Source organism: Eptesicus fuscus, chromosome 20 (genome assembly GCF_027574615.1).
Source record: "Eptesicus fuscus isolate TK198812 chromosome 20, DD_ASM_mEF_20220401, whole genome shotgun sequence".
NCBI lineage: Eukaryota > Metazoa > Chordata > Mammalia > Chiroptera > Vespertilionidae > Eptesicus > Eptesicus fuscus.
In genome coordinates, this window is record NC_072492.1 from 22,465,456 (window position 1) to 22,484,368 (window position 18,913).

At 43.2% G+C, this 18,913-nt stretch overlaps 1 long non-coding RNA gene across 2 annotated transcripts; it reads right to left on the minus strand.

Annotated features, from left to right (window-relative positions):
* Positions 1 to 15,036: 15,036 nt before the first annotated feature.
* LOC114233811 (uncharacterized) lies at positions 15,037 to 18,310 on the minus strand. 2 transcript variants are annotated; one of them, XR_008554675.1, is made up of 3 exons: positions 18,219 to 18,310; positions 17,606 to 17,671; positions 15,037 to 15,290 (listed from the first exon to the last, which is right to left on the minus strand). It is a non-coding gene; the product is annotated as an uncharacterized LOC114233811 (long non-coding RNA). The 2 variants fall into 2 exon arrangements; XR_008554676.1 differs by having other exon boundaries at positions 17,593 to 17,671.
* Positions 18,311 to 18,913: the final 603 nt, after the last annotated feature.

The window sequence follows — 18,913 nt, forward strand, 5'->3', positions numbered from 1 at the left end:
ATTGATTTCAGAGAGCAAGGGAGAGGGAGAGAAAGATAGAAACATCAATGATGAGAGAGAATCATTGAAGGCTGCCTCCTGCATGCCCTCTATTGGGGATCTAGTCCACAACCCAGGCATGTGCCCTTGATTGGAATCGAACCCGGGACCCTTTAGTCCACAGGCCGACGCTCTATCCACTGAGCCAGACCAGCTAAGGCAACAGCTACATTTTTAGAATGTCTTCTCTTCTCACATGCCTAATTCAGCTATCTGCCTTAATGTGTGTGGTGTGTTTTTTAATTTCAGAGAGGAAGGGAGAGGGGGAGAGAGATAGAAACATCAATGATGAGAGAGAATCACTGGGGATCAAGCCTGCAACCCAGGCATGTGCCCTGACCTAGAATTGAACCATGACCTCCTGATTCCTAGGTCGATGCTACGCTGGCTGGGCATATCTGCCAAAATTTTGAACAAGAGTTTTGTGTTATCAGAATGAATTTTCCAAGTAGAAATTGTTTCTAGTACAAATGGTGGTAGCATTTCCATTACACAGGAGTGGGCAAAAGTAAGTTTACAGTTGTTATACAAATAAATAATATGATAATTAATAAATACAAGAATAAACTCATTAATAAAAAAGAATACAAGAATAAACTGTTTCCAATAAAGAAATTAAAATTAAATAAGAATAAACTGTTTTGAGTACTCACAACTGTAAACCTACCTTGTCCACCCCTGTATAATGTATATCATAAATGTATTTATAACCTGAGTGACTGACAGCTTTTCCTAATATTACATAGTTTCTCTTTTGCTCATCAGTTTAATCAGATTAAAAGACGGAGATCTTACATATGACTCCTTGTACACCTGGGTTTTCAGATCTGTAAATTTTTCCTTCCCAAACCACCTCCTTTGAAGTCTTAGCAGACAGCAAAGAACAGAAATTCTATGCCATTAGATTGTAGCCTGCAGATGGGCAAATGATGAAAGGTACTGTAGATGTATTACTCCATTTAATCCTCCCAACAATGCTATAGAAATAGATATTATATGACAAAAAGATACACTGCTAGTAAAGATCAGAGCTAGTGTTCAAACCCAGATTTGTCCAATCTAAAAACTCATGCCCTTCCCTCTCTATCATGATTTAAGAGACAGACACTTTGATGTAACAATATGACACAAACAACTGTAGCATAACTTCTCATTAGAGATGTATAAATAAAATATTGCCCAAAGCCACAGTTTCTTTTATCTAGTATAAGGAGAAAGGATTTTTGCCCTAGCTGGTTTGGCTCAGTGGATAGAGCATTGGCCTGGGGATTGAAGGGTCCTGGGGTCAAGGGTATGTATCTCAGTTGTAGGCTCCTCCCTGGCTCCGGCCCTGGTTGGGGCACGTGCAGGAGGCAACCAATCGATGTGTTTCTCTCACATGGATATTTCTCTCTATCTTTCCCTCTCTCTAAATATCATTGGAAAAATATCTCGGTGAGGATTTAAAAAAAAGAGAGAGAAAGGATTTTTAATAGCTAGTAGAGCCCAGCAGGTGTGGCTCAGTTGATTGAGCATCACTCCATGCATCAGTAGGTCACCTGTCAGGGCAAATGCCCAGGTTGTGGGCTGGAACTTTAGCAGGGTGTGTGTGGGAGGCTGTTTCTCTCTGATTTGATGTTTCTCTCTGATTTGATGTTTCTCTCTCTTCTTCTCTCTCTCTGAAATAATTAAAAACACATTTTTAAAAAAGCTAGTAGAAAGATTGGGGAAGACTTCAGGAGGAAATGGTGACTGAAAGAGGCCTTTAAGTATGAATAAAATGTCTAAAGGTCCAGAAAATAGAGCCATGAAGTAAATTCTCCATGCAGAGTCACAGAGACTATCCCTTCTACTCTCATACTCCTGAAAATTCCTCAGTACTTTAGAGCCCTGCAAATGCTCCGAGCCCTAACCCAAACCAAACTTCCCTTTATAATTATCTTTCAAGACCCTAAAGTATCATTGTTTAAACATAGCCAACCGCTGGCTGGTTTGCGAAATAGTGTATCGGCCTGAGCACCAAAGGGTCTCATATTTGATTCACAGTCAAGGGCAATTACTTGGGTTGCAGGCTCGATCCACGGCCCTGGTTGGTGTGCATGAAGCAGGCAACCAATGTTTATCTCTCTCTATTTCTCCCCCTCCCTTCCACTCTCTCTAAAAATCAATGGAAAAATATTCTCAGAGGAGGATTAACAAAAATAAATAAAATGTCGTTTTTTTAAAAAAATATTTTTGATTTCAGAGAGGAAGGGAGAAGAAGAGAGATAGAAACATTAATGATGAGAATCATTGATTGGCTGCCTCCTGCACAGCCCCTACTGGGGATCAAGCTGGCAACCTGGGCACGTGCCCTTGACCAGAATCGAACCTGGAACCTTTCAGTCCACAGGCTAATGCTCTATCCATTGAGCCAAACCGGCTAGGGAAAAAATGTCAAGTTTTAAAGAACTAAGCATTTGCTGCCAATATGAGTAACAGGTTCTAACGTGCCTTATCCTACAACTGCTTCAAGCAGTTCTGAGTCCCTGTAAAATAAGCTTTGACTAGGACAGTGGTTGACAAACCGTGGCTCGCGAGCCACATGCGGCTCTTTGGCCCCTTGAGTGTGGCTCTTCCACAAAATACCATGTGCGGGCGCGCACGTACAGTGCAATTGAAACTTTGTGCCCCATGCGCAAAAGTCGGTTTTCGGCTCTCAAAAGAAATTTCAATGGTTGTACTGTTGATATTTGGCTCTGTTGACTAATGAGTTTGCCGACCACTGGACTAGACCTTTAAGGTACCTTCTAGTTCTAATATCTTATAACTCTACAAAGACAGTAATTTGTAAGTAGGATAATAAAATTCTCCCTCTCCTGGTGGGGAGCTGAAAGCACTAAGTCAGGTGTCTTGGGTTCCCCAGGACTATGGTTTTCCCACCATAAGAGTAGAGTGTTTCTTACCAAAGCCTCATTCCAGAGAGAAATGCCAAGTCTGAGTCAAAGAAGCAATCCAAAGAGGTCATAAGTGAAGACCAGAGGGACAAGAGCAAAACAGAAGTAATCTGGATGAATAACCAAGTAAATTTCCTAACGAAGATTTCATTTTGTAGATATCAACTCTTCTAATATTTCTATCCTTTCAAAATACCTCAAATTTACTTTTTATCTATGCAAAGGGGCTCTTAAATATTTTTATTATTTTTAAAAATATATTTTACTGATTTTTTACAGAGAGGAAGGGAGCGGGATAGAGAGTTAGAAACATCGATGAGAGGGAAACATTAATCAGCTGCCTCCTGCACACTCCCTACTGGGTATGTGCCTGCAACCAAGGTACATGCCCTTGACCGGAATCGAACCTGAGACCTTTCAGTCCACAGGCTGACACTCTATCCACTGAGCCAAACCAGTTAGGGCTTAAATATTTTTAAATGAATATCAAAATTCTGTCTATGTTCCTAAAATAGAGATTGTAGAAAAAATTTTTTCAGTAATGCAATTGGCGTGAAGGCAGGTGGCCAAGAATATATTGGTCTGGAATTTGATTTTATTTTTATGTAAAAGCATAATTAGTTTGATGAAATTTATATAATACACAGTATTTATTACAGAGGAAGTATCTTTCTGTATCACCAATTTGACGAGGCATATTACATTGCTAAAGTCCTACATACACAATGTATTTCATTTTCAAATTGTGAAGGGCTTCTGTGAATAGGTATGTATATTGAAAATAAAATTCGAAATTTCAAAAATATCTTGTGTCAGAACAAAGCCTTACTACTTGCACAATATCAATTAATGTAATAAATTGTTATGTAAAGTTTTCAGCAATTACCAACCTCAGAGAAAGACAGTCTCATAGTTCATAAGAACACTTTATAGCAAAAACTCAGACAAGTTTTTATTTTTATTCAAAGAATTTTTTTATTTTAGAGAAAGGGAGAGACACCTCTACTTGCTTCACTAATTTATGCACTCATTGGTTGATTCTTATATGTGCCCCTAAACCCACAACTGTGTATGGGGATGATGCTCTAACCAATTGACTACCTAGCCAGTGCAGAACTACTGCCTTAAAAAAATATATCCTATATAATAAAGAGGTAATATGCAAATTGACCATCACTCCAATACACAACATGGCCGCCCCCATGTGGGCAAAGATGGCCACCACAAGATGGCCAGCAGGGGAGGGCAGTTGTGGGCAATCAGGCCCACAGGGGAGGGCAGTTGGGAGGGACCAGGCCTGGAAGGGAGGGCAGTTGGGAGCAATCAGGCCTGCAGGGGAGTGCAGTTAGGGGTGACTGGGTCGGCGGAGGAGGGCAGTTAGGGGTGATCAGACCTGCAGGGGAGGACAGTTGGTGGGGGGGCGCCCAGGCCTGCAGGGAAGGGCAGTTGGGGGGGACCAGGCCTGAAAGGGAGGGCAGTTGGGGGCAATCAGGCCTGCAGGGGAGTGCAGTTAGGGGCGACCAGGCCTGCAGGGGAGGACAGTTGGGGGGGGGGGCCCAGGCCTGCAGGGAAGGGTAGTTGGGGGGGACCAGGCCTGCAGGGGATGGCAGTTGCGGGGAACCAGGCCAGCAGGGGAGGGCAATTAGGGTGACCAGGCCGGCAGGGGAGGGTAGTTAGGGGTGACCAGTCCTGCAGGGGAGGGCAGTTGGGGGGACCCAGGCCTTCAGGGGAGGGAAGTTGAGGGGGGACACAGCCTTCAGGGGAGGGAATTTTGGGGGGGGGGACCAGGCCAGCAGGGGAGGGCAGTTAGGGCAACCGGGCCAGCAGGGGAGGGCAGTTGGGAGTGACCAGGCCTGGCAGGGGAGGACAGTTGGGGAGGACCAGGTCTGCAGGGAAGGGAAGTTGGGAAGGGTAAGGCCTGCAGGGGAGGGCAGTTGGGAGGAGATCAGGCCTGCAGGGAGGGCAGTTTGGAGGGGCAAGGCCTGCAGGTGAGGGCAGTTGCGGGGGGACCAGGCCTGCAGGGGAGGGCAGTTGGGGAGGACCAGGTCTGCAGGGAAGGGAAGTAGGGAAGGGTAAGGCCTGCAGGGGAGGGCAGTTGGGAGGAGATCAGGCCTGCAGGGAGGGCAGTTTGGAGGGGCAAGGCCTGCAGGTGAGGGCAGTTGCGGGGGGACCAGGCCTGCAGGAGAGGGCAGTTGGGGAGGACCAGGTCTGCAGGGAAGGGAAGTTGGGAAGGGTAAGGCCTGCAGGGGAGGGCAGTTGGGAGGAGATCAGGCCTGTAGGGAGGGCAGTTTGGAGGGGCAAGGCCTGCAGGTGAGGGCAGTTAGGGGTGACCAGGCCGGCAAGAGAGGGCAGTTAGGGGTGACCGGGCCAGCAGGGGAGGGCAGTTAGGGGTGACTGGGCTGGCAGGGGAGGGAGGTTGGAAGCAACCAGGCCTGTAGGGGAGGGCAGTTGGGGGGGGGGGACCAGGCCTGCAGGGGAGGGCAGTTGGGGGGGGGGACCAGGCCTGCAGGGGAGGGCAGTTGCGGGGGGACCAGGGCTGCAGGGGAGGGCAGTTGGGGGTGACCAGGCCAGCAGGGGAGGGCAGTTAGGGGCAATCGGGCCAGCAGGGGAGCAGTTAGGCATCGATCAGGCTGGCAGGGGAGTGGTTAGGGCAGTGATGGCGAACCTCTGACACGCGTGTCAGCACTAAATATTTAGTTTTTGGTTTATTAAATACAATTATATATAACAATTATACATTTATGTTATTTAAACTATAAATATCGTGAAATAGTTTTTTCCTCAAAGTGACACACTACCCAAGTTATGCTCAGTTTTTTGGCGAAGTTTGACACACCAAGCTCAAAAGGTTGCCCATCACTGGGTTAGGGGGTGATCAAGCTGGCAGGCAGAAGCAGTTAGGGGCAATCAGGCAGGCAGGCAGGCAAGCAGGCAGGCAAGCAAGCAAGCAATTGGGAGCCAGCAGTCCTGGATTGTGAGAGGGATCCCAGATTGGAGAGGGTGCAGGCTGGGCTGAGGGACACATCCCCCCATGCACAAATTTCATACACCGGGCCTCTAGTATATATATAATTTTTATTGGATTTCAGAGAGGAAGGGAGAGAGAAAGAATCAATGATGAGAGAGAATCATTGATCAGCTGCCTGACCGGGAATTGAACCATGACCTCCTGGTTCATAGGTCAACGCTCAACCACTGAGCCACACCAGCCAGGCAGAACTACTGCTTTTAAAATTTGATCCCCATTAGGTTTTTTAAAGCAATATGCAATACTTTAAATAGAAACTTACTTTTCAGAAAAGGAACTGTATAAACTTCACATACATTTCTAGGGACCAGGTAAAAGATTATGTGCTTAGTAATTATGAAATACTGGAGTTAAATTCTTTGCTTTTTTGTCTCACCACTACTTGCTGACTGAAAAACATAACCGAGCTCATTGCTTTCTCAATTTCCTGGCAGTTAATCACAGCCTTTTTTGATTTGCAGATAACAGAGGTGAACATACTCACTATAACAAACATTTATTGCCCACTATGTGCCAGGCACTTTAAACCAGAGGTAGAATAATCTCTTTCAAACACCAGAATAAACTTAGTCACTTATTACAACTATTTCCAAGATATACCTCTCCCACCCAAACATGTGCACTATGTTCTGAAGTTTTACCATTGCAATCCCAATCCTTCTAGGAACTGAAATATTGATGGTGAAGATTAATTCTTATGTTTTTTTCTAACCTACCATTGTGATTGGATCACAGGGGCCAATTACTGGTTCACCTGCACCAGTCTGTTCACCTGACATCATGCTAAACCACACTGACAGATCATTTGCTTCTCTATCAGCAAACCTTTCTCTCTGGTACTATCTGTGTTTCCTAGTATTGACAGCCACTAGAAAAAATTCCCACTAACATCAGCTTCCATTCAAGAAGTCCCACACTGGTAACCCACAGGAAAATCGGCCTGCAGATACTTTTGTCTTAATGCTGTTTTTATTGATTTGTAGAGGGAGAGTAGGGAAAAGGGAGAGAGAGAAACATCAATCGCTGCCTCCTGCATCCTCCTACTGGGGATCAAGCCCCCAAGGCAGGTATGTGCCCTGACTGGGAATTGAACGGGTGATCTCCTGGTTCATGAGTTGACTCTCAACCACTGAGCCACACCAGCTGAGTTTGTCTTAATTTTTAAAACAGAACTACCTTTTTGCCAAATATGAAAAGATTTCTAACTTCTCTAGAAAAATGAGATCTGGCAACCGTGAGCAAACATACACAGGGTATGAACCTTTACAAGGGTCATGAGTTCACCTCTCTCCTTTGGCTTGTCTCACTCATTTCCATTATTTATTGGATTCTTGGAGGTTTTTTAGTTGGCAATCCCTACTCTAGCCCACCTCTATTCTAAACTAGAGCTCATCTTTCACCATGTAGAAAACAGGAGCTTTTTATTCTGGCAGACATCCCCATAGAAAAAGTTACTTTTCAAAAACCCTTCTCCTCTTCCTGGAAAAACACAAATTCATTGTTTTTCAGAACAGTTCTGTCCAAGAGCCCTTTGCTGTCCAGAAGGGTTATTCTTTAGCCAATCAATTAGTACCTTCTAAAGATCTTGCTCAAAAGAACAGCATGACTGAGTCAGATTTAAATTGCATAATGTTCAAATAAAAGCACATCTATCTAGACCTTTAGTCTGTTTTGATTAAATCAGTTAGCCCACAAATGCATGTTATTAGTTGAATTCAGTAATTATTAAGTGCCTCTCTCTGAGTGCCATGCAGCAGCATGCTAGGTTTTAGGAATGCAGTCTAGAAGGCACACTCCTGCCTTCAAGGAAGCTGCAGCCCAGTACAAACAGGCAACATTAACAGCTAAGTAGCTGGTGCAATGACAGCACATATGAACATCATCATGAAGGCTCAAGGATGTATAAAAGGAAATAACCTCTAAACTAAAATTTGTTAAGTGTGAGGACACAACAAAGTCAAAGAGATAAGGAGATATGGTGTTCAGGGAGAGATAAAAGAGAGTTTGAGCTGAGTACCAAGGGGTGTGGCAAGAAAAAACAAAAACAAACTGGGGAGATAAACAAGGGCCAGATAAAAAGGTCTAAGCTAAACAGAAAAACCTAAGCATCCTTCTTGACTCGTACCCCTTATACCACTTTCAATCATTTTTTATTTTTATTTAAATATATTCTTTATTGGTTTCAGAGAGGAAGGGAGAGGGACAGAGACAGAAACATCAATGAGGAGAGAAAATCAGTGATATCAGTGGTCTTCTGCACTCCCCACACTGGGGATTGAGTCCTCAACATGGGCATGTGCCCTTGACTGGAATCGAACCCAGTACCCTTCAGTTCGTAGGCCGATGCTCCAGCCACTGAGCCAAACCAGCTAGGGTCAATCATTTAAGTTTTATTCTGAGGGAAAAGAATGAGGCCCAGCAGGTGTGCCTCAGTGGGGGTCAACCCATTAACCAGGAGATCATGGTTCGATTCCTACTCAGGGCACATGTCAGGGTTGTGGGCTCAGTCCCCAGTGGGGGGCTTGCAAGAGGCAGCTAATTGATGATTCCTCTTTCTCTCCCTCTATGAAAAAAAAAAAAAAAAAAAAGATACCTAATCCAAAGCATTGAGTGCAAATACAGCCTGGCTGGTGTTGATAAGTGGTTAGAACATCAGCCTGCACACCAAAGGGTCATGGAATTCCCAGTCAAGGGCACATACCTGGACTGCAGGTTGGATCCCCGCCCCACTTGGGTCATGAGGGAGGCAACTGATGTCTCTCACACATTGATGTCCCTCTTGCTCTCCCCTGTACCCTTATTAAAAATCAATTAAAAAATATCCCCAGGTGAGGATTAAAAAGTGTGAATACATTCCTGTAGCTATGTTACCTAAAAGTGAAAGGCCTTGGCTTTTACTATTTTTATTAGAAAGTGAAGTCACGCTCTGACTGGTTTTGCTCAGTGGATAGAGCATCGGCCTGCGGACTGAAAGGTCCCAGGTTCGATTCCAGTCAAGGGCATGTACCTTGGTTGCGGGCACATCCCCAGTAGGAGGTGTGCAGGAGGCAGCTGATTGATGTTTCTCTCTCACCAATGTTTCTAACTCTCTATCCTTCTCCCTTCCTCTCTGTAAAAAAATAAATTAAAAAAAAAGAAAGTGAAGTCACCAGTCAAGTGTGCTGGCAGGGAATGATGCAAGAGAACAGATTTGAAGAGGTGGAATAAATGAGTGGAAATGGACTATCTAATCTAATAATAGACAAATATGCAAATTGACCATACCTCCGACACACCCCACAAGCCACGCCCACAAGCCACGCCCACCATCCAATCAGAGCGAGTATGCAAATTAACCCAAACCAAGATGGCTACAGCCACAGAGAGCAAGGTTCCCTAGGTAACAGAGGAAGCCAAGCTTTCTGCCAGCCGTTGCAGGCCTAAGCCTCCACTCAAGCTACAAAGTTTCAATTATAGAAGGTAAACAAATTCAAACAAATGGCGGCAGAATGGAGCTTGAGAGAGCAGGCCAGGGTTGCCGCCAGCAACAGGGGAAGCAAAGCTTTCCGCACACCCTGGCCGGGCCCACCCACTTAAGGCAACAAAGTTTCAATTATAACCCTAACACAAATGGATTCGGGCCTCGGAGGGAGCCCCAGGCTTGGCTCTGCTCCAGGCTACAAAGTTTCAGTTGTAGAAGGAAAATAAATTCCAGATACCAGGGTCTCCGCTTGCATCCCAGGGGGCGTGGCCCGCCTGCAAACCACCACAGGCCCCTCTCTCAAGCTGCCCCACACCCCAAGGGAACCCCACCCTGATCAGGGACACCCTTCAGGGCAAACCAGCTGGCCCCCACCCCTGTACCAGGCCTCTATCCTATCTAATAAAAGAGAACTATGCAGATTGATCATCACTGCAACACACAGTATAGCTGCCCCCATGTGGTCAAAGATCCTGCCCCCATGTGGACACAAGATGGCCACCACAAGATGGCCAGCAGGAGAGGGCAGTTGGGAGGCACCCGGCCTGCAAGGGAGGGCAGTTGGGAGGCACCCTGCCTGCAAGGGAGGGCAGTGGAGAGGGACCAGGCTTGCAAGGGAGGGCAGTTGAGGGGGATCAGGCCTGCAAGGAAGGGCAGTTGGAGGTGATCAACCCTGCAGGAGAGGGCAGTTAGGGGTGACCAGGCCAGCAGAGGAGGGAAGTTGGGGGCAAACAGGCTGGCATGGGAGTGATTAAGGGGTGATCAGGCTGGCAGGCAGAAGCAGTTAGGGGCAATCAGGAAGGCAGGCAGGCAAGCAGTTGAGAGCCAGCAGTCCTGGATTATGAGAGGGATGTCCGACTGCCCGTTTAGGCCCGATCAGGGATCGGGCCTAAACGGGCAGTCGGACATCCTTTGAGGGGTCCGAGATTGGAGAGGGTACAGGCTGGGCTGAGGGACAACCCCCCTTCCGTGCACGAATTTCGTGCACTGGGCCTCTAGTACTCTTATGAAAAACTAGAGGCCCTGTGCACAAAATTTGTGCATGGGTAGGGTGCCTAGGCCTAGCCTACAATCAGGGTGTGTGTGTGTGTGGGGGTGACCAGGGCCCCACTTGCACCTGCCTTGGCCTGTTCCCTCCCATGTCCGCTGCCACCTACCACCGGTTGCCCGTTCTCCATTGGGTGATCAGAGCCTATGGCCAGGGGGAGGGTGATCGTGGCCTACAGGCTGGGGGCAGCTCCTGCATTGAGCGTCTGCCCCCTGGTGGTAAGTGTGTGTCATAGTGACCAGTCATTCTGCTGTCTGATTGATTTGCATACTATGCTTTTATATATATATACTAGAGGCCCAGTGCATAGATTTGTGCACAGGTGGGGTCCCTCGGCCTGGCCTGAGGGGATTGGGCCAAAACCAGCTCTCCAACATCCCTCGAGGGGGCCCGGATGGCGAGGGTGGTTCTCGGGAGATACAACCCCAGAATCAGGCTCCCTCTTCTTTGATTCCGGGTGCATCATCCGAGAACCGCAGCTGCCAAGTCATGGCAGGCCAGTAGCTCTTGCATTAAGTGGCTGCCCCCTGGTGGTCAGTGCACGTCATAGCTACCAGTAGGCCGCTTAAATGGTTGGCCAGTTGCTTAGGATTTTATATATATAGAAGATTGCTTTGCAGCAACATGAACCCAACAAAGGTCAAAAAGTACGGTAACATGTTATACCTAGACAATGTATGGTTATACACCATTAGAGATGCCAATTTGCAAGGTTGTAGGTTTGTCTCCGGTAGTATGGCACTACAAGCAATATTCAGAGAGAAAAAAATAATCATTCATTCAAAAATTTATTTAGCACCTGCAACATAAGTAATGCACCAAAGACTTCAATGAGCCCTAGCTGGTTTGGCTCAGTGGATAAGAGCGTCAGTCTGCAGACTGAAGAGTCCTGGGTTTGATTCCAGTCAAGGGCACATGCCCGGGTTACAGGCTTGATCCCCAGTGTGGGGTGTGCAGGAGGCAGCTGATCCATGATTCTCTCATCATGGATGTTTCTCTCTCTCTCTCCCTCTCCCTTCTTCACTCTAAAATCAATTTTTAAAAAAGGCTTCAATGAAGGGAAACTTGATTAAGCAGAGGGGTGAAAGATGTCATGAGACCAAATCCTATCCTATATAATAAATGGGTAATGTGCAAATAGACCAAATGGCGGAATGACAGCTATGATGCACACTGACCACCAGGGGGCAGATGCTCAACACAGGAGCTACCCCCTGGTGGTCAGTGCGCTCCCACAGACCAAGCAGAACGGTGGTGACAGGAGCCTCTCCCACCTCTGCGTCAGTTGGACATCTCCCGAGGGCTCCCAGACTGCTAAAGGGTGCAGGCCGGGCTGAAGGGACCCCCCCTTTCCCTAGTGCACAAATGTCATGCACTGAGCCTCTAGTCCTACCTAATAGACAAATAGGCAAATTGACCACACCTTTGCTACGCCTAAACCACGCCCACCAGCCAATCAGAACAAGTATGCAAATTACCCCCACAAAGATGGCGGTTAATTTGCATATCAAGACAGCGTAGAAAGAAGCCAAGAACTGCAGAAGGGAGCAAAGCTGCAGAGAAGCAAGCAAGTGGGGGGGGGAGGAGAAGGGAGGAGCGGAGGTGGGGCTGGGGGAGAAGGAAGGAGAGCAGGCAGGGTGGCAGAGAAGGCAGGGCGGGGGAGAAGGGAGGAGCAGAGGCGGGGCCGGGGGAGAAGGGAGGAGAGCAGGCGGGGTGGGGTAGTGTGCAGCAGGAAACCCTATTGCAGGATTCTTCCTGCAACGGGAACGCTAGTGTAATTATAAATGGCTTGTTTTGGGTAACGAGTAACTCACTGACCCTCTCAAGCTGTTACAAATAAGCTGAAAGAATGAATAGCAGTCACTTCAGACAACTATTAGAAACTGTAACTTTGTGGAGAACCAGTTATCAGGAAGATTCTATGAAGAATACATATAGAGACCTAGCCTGTTTTTTATCAGTAGATAGAACACTGGCCAGACTGAAGGGTCCTGGATTTGATTCCAGTCAAGGGCACATACCTCAGTGGCAGGCTCCATCCCTAGCTCTGGTCAGGGTGCTTTCTGAGGCAACCAATCTATGTGTCTCTCCCTCTTCCTTCCACTCTCTAAAAATCAATGGAAAAATAGCCTTAGGTGAGGATTGCCACCCCCCCCCCCCAAATGATAGAGGATTCAGTTATATGAAATAACACTTGTGTACATTATCAATTTAGGGAGGGGAACAATATCTTACAATCGGGAGAAAATGGCAGAAATAAGTTATTTACAGGAAGGTGACCAAGGAAAAAAAGGGTCTGAGGTATACTGGATTTCCATAACATTTTAACCTAGCTCTGGTGAATATAAAGAATTTAGTATTGCCCTAACCACTTTGGCTCAGTGTAGAGCATCGGCCTATGGACTGAAGGGTCCCGGGTTCAATTCCGGTCAAGGGCATGTACCTTGGTTGCGGGCACATCCCCAGTAGGTGTGCAGGAAGCAGCTGATGTTTCTCTCTCACTGATGTTTCTAACTCTCTATCCCTCTCTCTTCCTCTCTGTAAAAAATCAATAAATTTAAAAAAAAATTTAGTTATTAACTTGACCAAGTAAGTCAGGACCAATTATGGTTTTTGAATCCTACCACTCCACATCACCATGTCAATAGTGATGAGAAAATGGTGACAGCCTCTGGTGATTTGCAGATTGTGGATGCTTCTGGAGATGTGGAGTGCAAAGCCACAGCTCTAGTAATGTTATTTAATGCTAAAAACTAAAGGCACTCCAATTCCTCCAGAAAAAGGGTATTGCTAATGTATTTACAGACCTCAACATTAGCCTCAAATCATCTTATCCTATTCTCTACAACTTTCATTCACATGAGGTAATATGCAAATTGACCATGACTCCCAACACAAGATGGCCTGCAGGGGAGGGCAGTTATGGGGGACCAGGCAGGCAAGGGAAGTTGGGGGCAAACAGGCTCGCAGGGGAGGACAGTCAGGGGCAACCAGGCCAGCAGGGGAGGGCAATTGGGGGCAACTAGGCCGGCAGGGGAGTGGTTAGGGGGTGATCAGGCTGTCAGGCAGGCAAGCGGTTGGGAACCAGCAGTCCTGGATTGTAAGAGGGGTCCCAGATTAGAGATGGTGCAGGCTAGGCTGAGGGACACCCCCGCCCCCCAATGCACAAATTTCATGCACCGGGCCACTAGTACCTTTATATTATTGAATTTTCCAGTCTTTCCTCAAACACTTTTTTTCAATTTGTCCCAATCCTAACAATCCCTCAAAACCTAGTTCAAAGCCCAGAAAACAGCCCTGGAGCACCTCAAAAGCTAAAAAAAACTTTAGTGCCCTTTGTGAGTTCGTTTAATTATTTGGTGCCATAAACTAAGGGACATCTATCTCTTCCCCCCCAAGACACAAATAGACTAAAATTCAACGTTAAGTAAAACACTATATTTTTCTTTTGCACTACCTCCCAAATGCACCTTTATCAAAATGACAAAAGGAACTATTATTTGTGTTAATAGTTTTTATTTAAAAACAAATGCCCACAAAATGCAATTAATCACCAGAGTTTGAATGTTAATTTTAAGCTAATATTTAATTACAACCTTTGTATCAGTGATTTCATTGTCTTACATTAAAAATTACGCCACCACATTTTTCTGTTTAGCTAGACCACTTAATCACACACGATCTAGCCATTCATCTTCTTCCCTTGTTTTGTTCAGGTCCCCCTTACCATCATCTCTCTTGTATGACTTGCTCTTCATTTCCCTCCATGCCAGTACAATACTGGAGTGAAGCCTGGAGACTAAACTGAGGTAAGGGCCCTCCATCCTACAATCCATTGGGATCTTGTGGCACTTGAAAAATTAATGGTATAATATCTTGGAAAGAAATGAACATACTACTCAGAAATAAGTCACCTTTCCTGGTGAAGCAATTAAATTTAAATTCCATATACCATCCTTTTAAAAAAAGTTTTTGCCTTTAAGGAAAATTGATTTTGGGGAGGAAGAAAGACTAAGAGATAAAGACAGATAGAGAAGCACTGATGTTGAGATACATCGACTGGTTGCTTTCTATATGCCCCCTGGCTGGGAATCAAACCCACGACCTCTGGTGCAAGGGATGACGCTCCAGTCAACTGAGCCACACTGGCCAGGGCTATCTTCTTCTTCTTCTTCTTCTTTTTTTTGCACACAGGTTTGTTACACTTCATGGATCCATTGGTTGATTCCTTATGTGCCCTGACCCAGGAATGAACCTGCAACCTTGGCAGTTAACAATATTTTACTGTAATATATTGATCCCTATAAATATTCCAAAAAGAGTACAAATATTCCCCCCCCCCCCATTTTTATAATCAGTTGCCTATTTTTCATTTTTCATTGGAGCTGGAAAACAAATGTTTGTAAACTGAAAGTTGTCATTGGGTTTAAAAATAGGGACACCTGAATAATACTTCTTGAAGATAACCTTGAGAAAAAGCTTGAAATATAAAATTAGTATTTTAAAGCACCATACAAAAGAATAAGAAAACAAACCACACAAGGAGTAAGGTACATTTCAATTTAATCATTGTGAACACTAGTTTATAAAACTGCTGGCAAGACAGGGAGACATTAGGTCGCAAAGGAGATCCAAGAATTCTTGTTCATGTCTACATATTATCTTAAACTATGGAAATTTGGCTACTTTCTTTCATCACTATCACATGCATTTAAAGTTAAATACTTACCAAATTTTCAATGTCTGCTTATCCTTGCTAGGAAAGGACAGAGTTCCTTAGAAATTTACTTCAGTTTAAATCTTAAAGACATAAATTGAGGGTCCATACATTGTTTAGTACTTTATCTAGAAGAATGTATCACCATTATCACATACTCAGGTACCAATTTTCTGATTTATTTTAGAAAACTATCATTGTTCATACTAAAAAGCATTAAGAGTTGATTTTTCATTATGAGTTTACAAAGATCAGCAGGAGATACAAAGTGAAAACATCCTTAGTATATATATTTACATTAGCTAGCATGTGGCTCAAGTCTAGAGGGGAAGGTATTAAACGGGGTATCAATTAACTAAAAATATACAGAGGCTAATTTTCACTGTTTACAGTCCCAGAAACCACTATTTCTAACCCAAGTTTTTCATGCAAGGTTAGCTATGTAAGAATGCATTGGAAATTTTGAAGTCTCAGTCAAAATGAATCAATTAGCCTCACTCAAAGAGAATCAATTAACCAACATTACCATATTTCAGGCCAGCCTCATTCAACCTTACCCTCTGCTTAATTGCTCACAAAACACTGGAACAACAGTTTAAAAAACAGATAGGAATTCTGATATTTAAATTTTACACCTATACAAAGTGAGAACCAAAAGAAATTTTGGTTGTCAACTAAAAAGAAAATCTTAAGCTTAAAAGCATAAATGCTAGATAGTTTTGAATAAAAACCTTTTTTTCCATTTCACCAAAAGGAAATAATTTGTATTAAAAGTTTTTCTAGTTAGTCTGTTTAAGTGAAGGTCAGGAAAAAAAAAAACCCGAACCTACATTACTGCAGAAATGTCAAGAGGTAAAATAATCACCTTCTTAACATTCTCAATTCAGGTAATATCTAGAGTGCAGTCCTAGTCAGTTTGGCTCAGTGGATAGAGCATTGACCTTGTGAACTGAATGGTCCCGGGTTTGATTCTGGTCAAGGGCACAGCCCGAGTTGCAGGCTCGATCCCTAATGTGGGGCATGCAGGAGGCAGCCAATTAATGATTCTCTCATCATTGATGTTTCCATCTCTCCCTCTTCCTTCTTCTCTGAAATCAGTAACAAAATATATTTTAAACAAACAAGTAATAAAGAGTGCAGAAATTCAGATTGCCCACTCTTTGAAGTTTCCCCTTTCTGTTAAATTTAAAAGGAAAAACTGTGACATACAAAAGTATAAAATAGTACTCACCAGAATGGCAGCTTTAAAGAGATGGTTTTAAGGAAAACCATTTCCACTGCATCTACACCATTTCTTATACAGTTTAAACTGTGAAAGGCAATGAAACTTAAGCCCTTAGTAATTTTATATTAAAAACCAAGTGGATACCTTATGAAAGATATATTTTCATCAGTTGATAAATTGAGACTTTAAAAAAATTTAACTGAACATTGATCACCATCCCACTTGCTTTTATGGGTGGACTGTCTCAATCAAATTAGACAACATTACACTTAGGTGTAAAGGATGAAGCCATGAATCCATCAATGCTACAAACTGGAATGATGGTTCAGGCTTTTATAAACTAAGCCGCATGCTTTATTCTTCATCTTGGTATTTTAAATTTTTATCAACGTAAGAGTATAGTATTTAAAGTTAAAAGATATTTCTCATGGATGGTTCAAGACAACAATAAACTATGGTAGACCAATGAAAACAATAATAAAAACTTGAACATCTTTTACAATCCATTACATCTCTGCTCCTCAAAAGAAATACATGGAGAATCCATCTAGATTTCTTAATGGGTAATCAGCTTTCATTTGAATATTTAAAAAGTAAGGTTTGTTATTTTTGGTTCAAAGTAAAATAAACCCATCATGGTGGTGCACCAACAGAATAGGTTCTAGTTTACAAAAAATGAACAAAATTAGTACTTATTTACAGCAAATTACTAAAACTTTTTATGAGCTAAAAAACCCACCACTTATCATTGCTAAAGGTGAGGAAACTTTTTGGGTTGATTCATACTGTAAAAAGTTGAAAGGTAAAGAAAATACCACCACAGAAGTGACTTAAGTAAAAGACCCTGGATCCAAAGCCCTGCACTCCACAGGACATACCAAAATGAGCATATAAGCTAATAGAAACTTTCACTGTCTTTTCCTTTTATGTACAATATATCTATTTAGGTTCAACCACAACCAAATAATAAAGGAGTAGTATTACCCTTTATTACAACGGAGATTAGCAAACCTAAAGCTAATAATTTGCCCAAGTACTGGTGTTTGAAAGTGTCCAATGGATCTATTATTAGTCATACTCACATTTAAGCAACTGCAGCTTTCTTCCTTGTGTGGGTTATGTGGATATGTTTGAAAAAAATAGGAACATCAGGTACTTACAGATTAAACTAACCTGTACTGGCAGGGCTGTGGGGTTTTTCTTCTCTACCAGTAAGTAGCAAATGCTGAAATTCTGCTGCTAGTTAACAAAAACACAAATTGTATTAAACTGAGGAGTTCAATCCATACTTTAAAAAGTCAATGTGCATTAAATTTCCTCAGACCCTGACATTAATACATTAAAAAATTTTTTCCCTGCATCTTACAAAAATTACCTTACATTGGCTACTAAATGTAGTGATCTCAATAAAATGAATTAATAACACTATGTATCTCATGGACACAGCTCAATTTTAATAAAACAATGTGTATTATGTGAAAATTTTTCTTATTCTAAAAGGGGGCGGGTCCTATATCCAGGGGGGAGGAGGGAATCTCTTAAATGTTATAATTTCTTAATTTATGTATATGTAGACATACCCCACAGAGGCAATTTAAGTTATTAATACTAATTCAATTTTTCAAAAAATTGATTTCACTGTCTTATGTTAAAGATTTTTAATTACAAAAATATGGGCTGAAAAGTAAATTCTATTGCTTCTCCTAGAAGTACACAGAAATAATAGCTAAAATGGAGCCTTTGCTCAATCACTACATGCCCCTTTATGTTTTTATTTCAAACTTACAGAACTTTAATAACTCTTCTGTTGGATCACTTGGGTAGTTAAGCAGTGTTGTTTTATGAGTAGAGACTGGAAAATAATGCTGCAAATCTTTTCACTCTGACTATTCATAAATAAAATATTGAGAATGAGCTACATTATAACATGATTTGGTGAAAGTATTATAATAAATGCAAAACAAGAGCAGAAATGCTATTACCTTTCATTATATTTAAAGTCCTTAAGTCTAGCAAAACTATACAATGGTCTCTCTCCCAAATAATCACTATTAGTCTGTGTGTAGTACACTGGGGAGGACATATCATTCTTCATTTTTATCAACGATGGGCATCAATGAATTTCATTGTCAGTTGCTAAAAATTAACCAAAGGTGAAAGCATACAGATTCTTTAAAATCCCGGACACATAAGAATGCCAAAGAGCTTGGAGAATTCCAATAAAGGACTTCCCCTTTTTACAAACACAGCATTATACAAACCCTGACCAAATACACAGCATGCTATTGAAGCTGTGCCATATCACCACTTTACACATCATTACAGCACTTAGTATTAATGGGTAGGGTCCAAATAACCAATCATTACAAGTTTACTCACATGTATCTTCTATGTAGTTAATTTCATCAATAAAACATATACACAAACATATTCTAACAATATAGCTGGTGATTACATGCCTCCTAAAGAACCTAACATGAA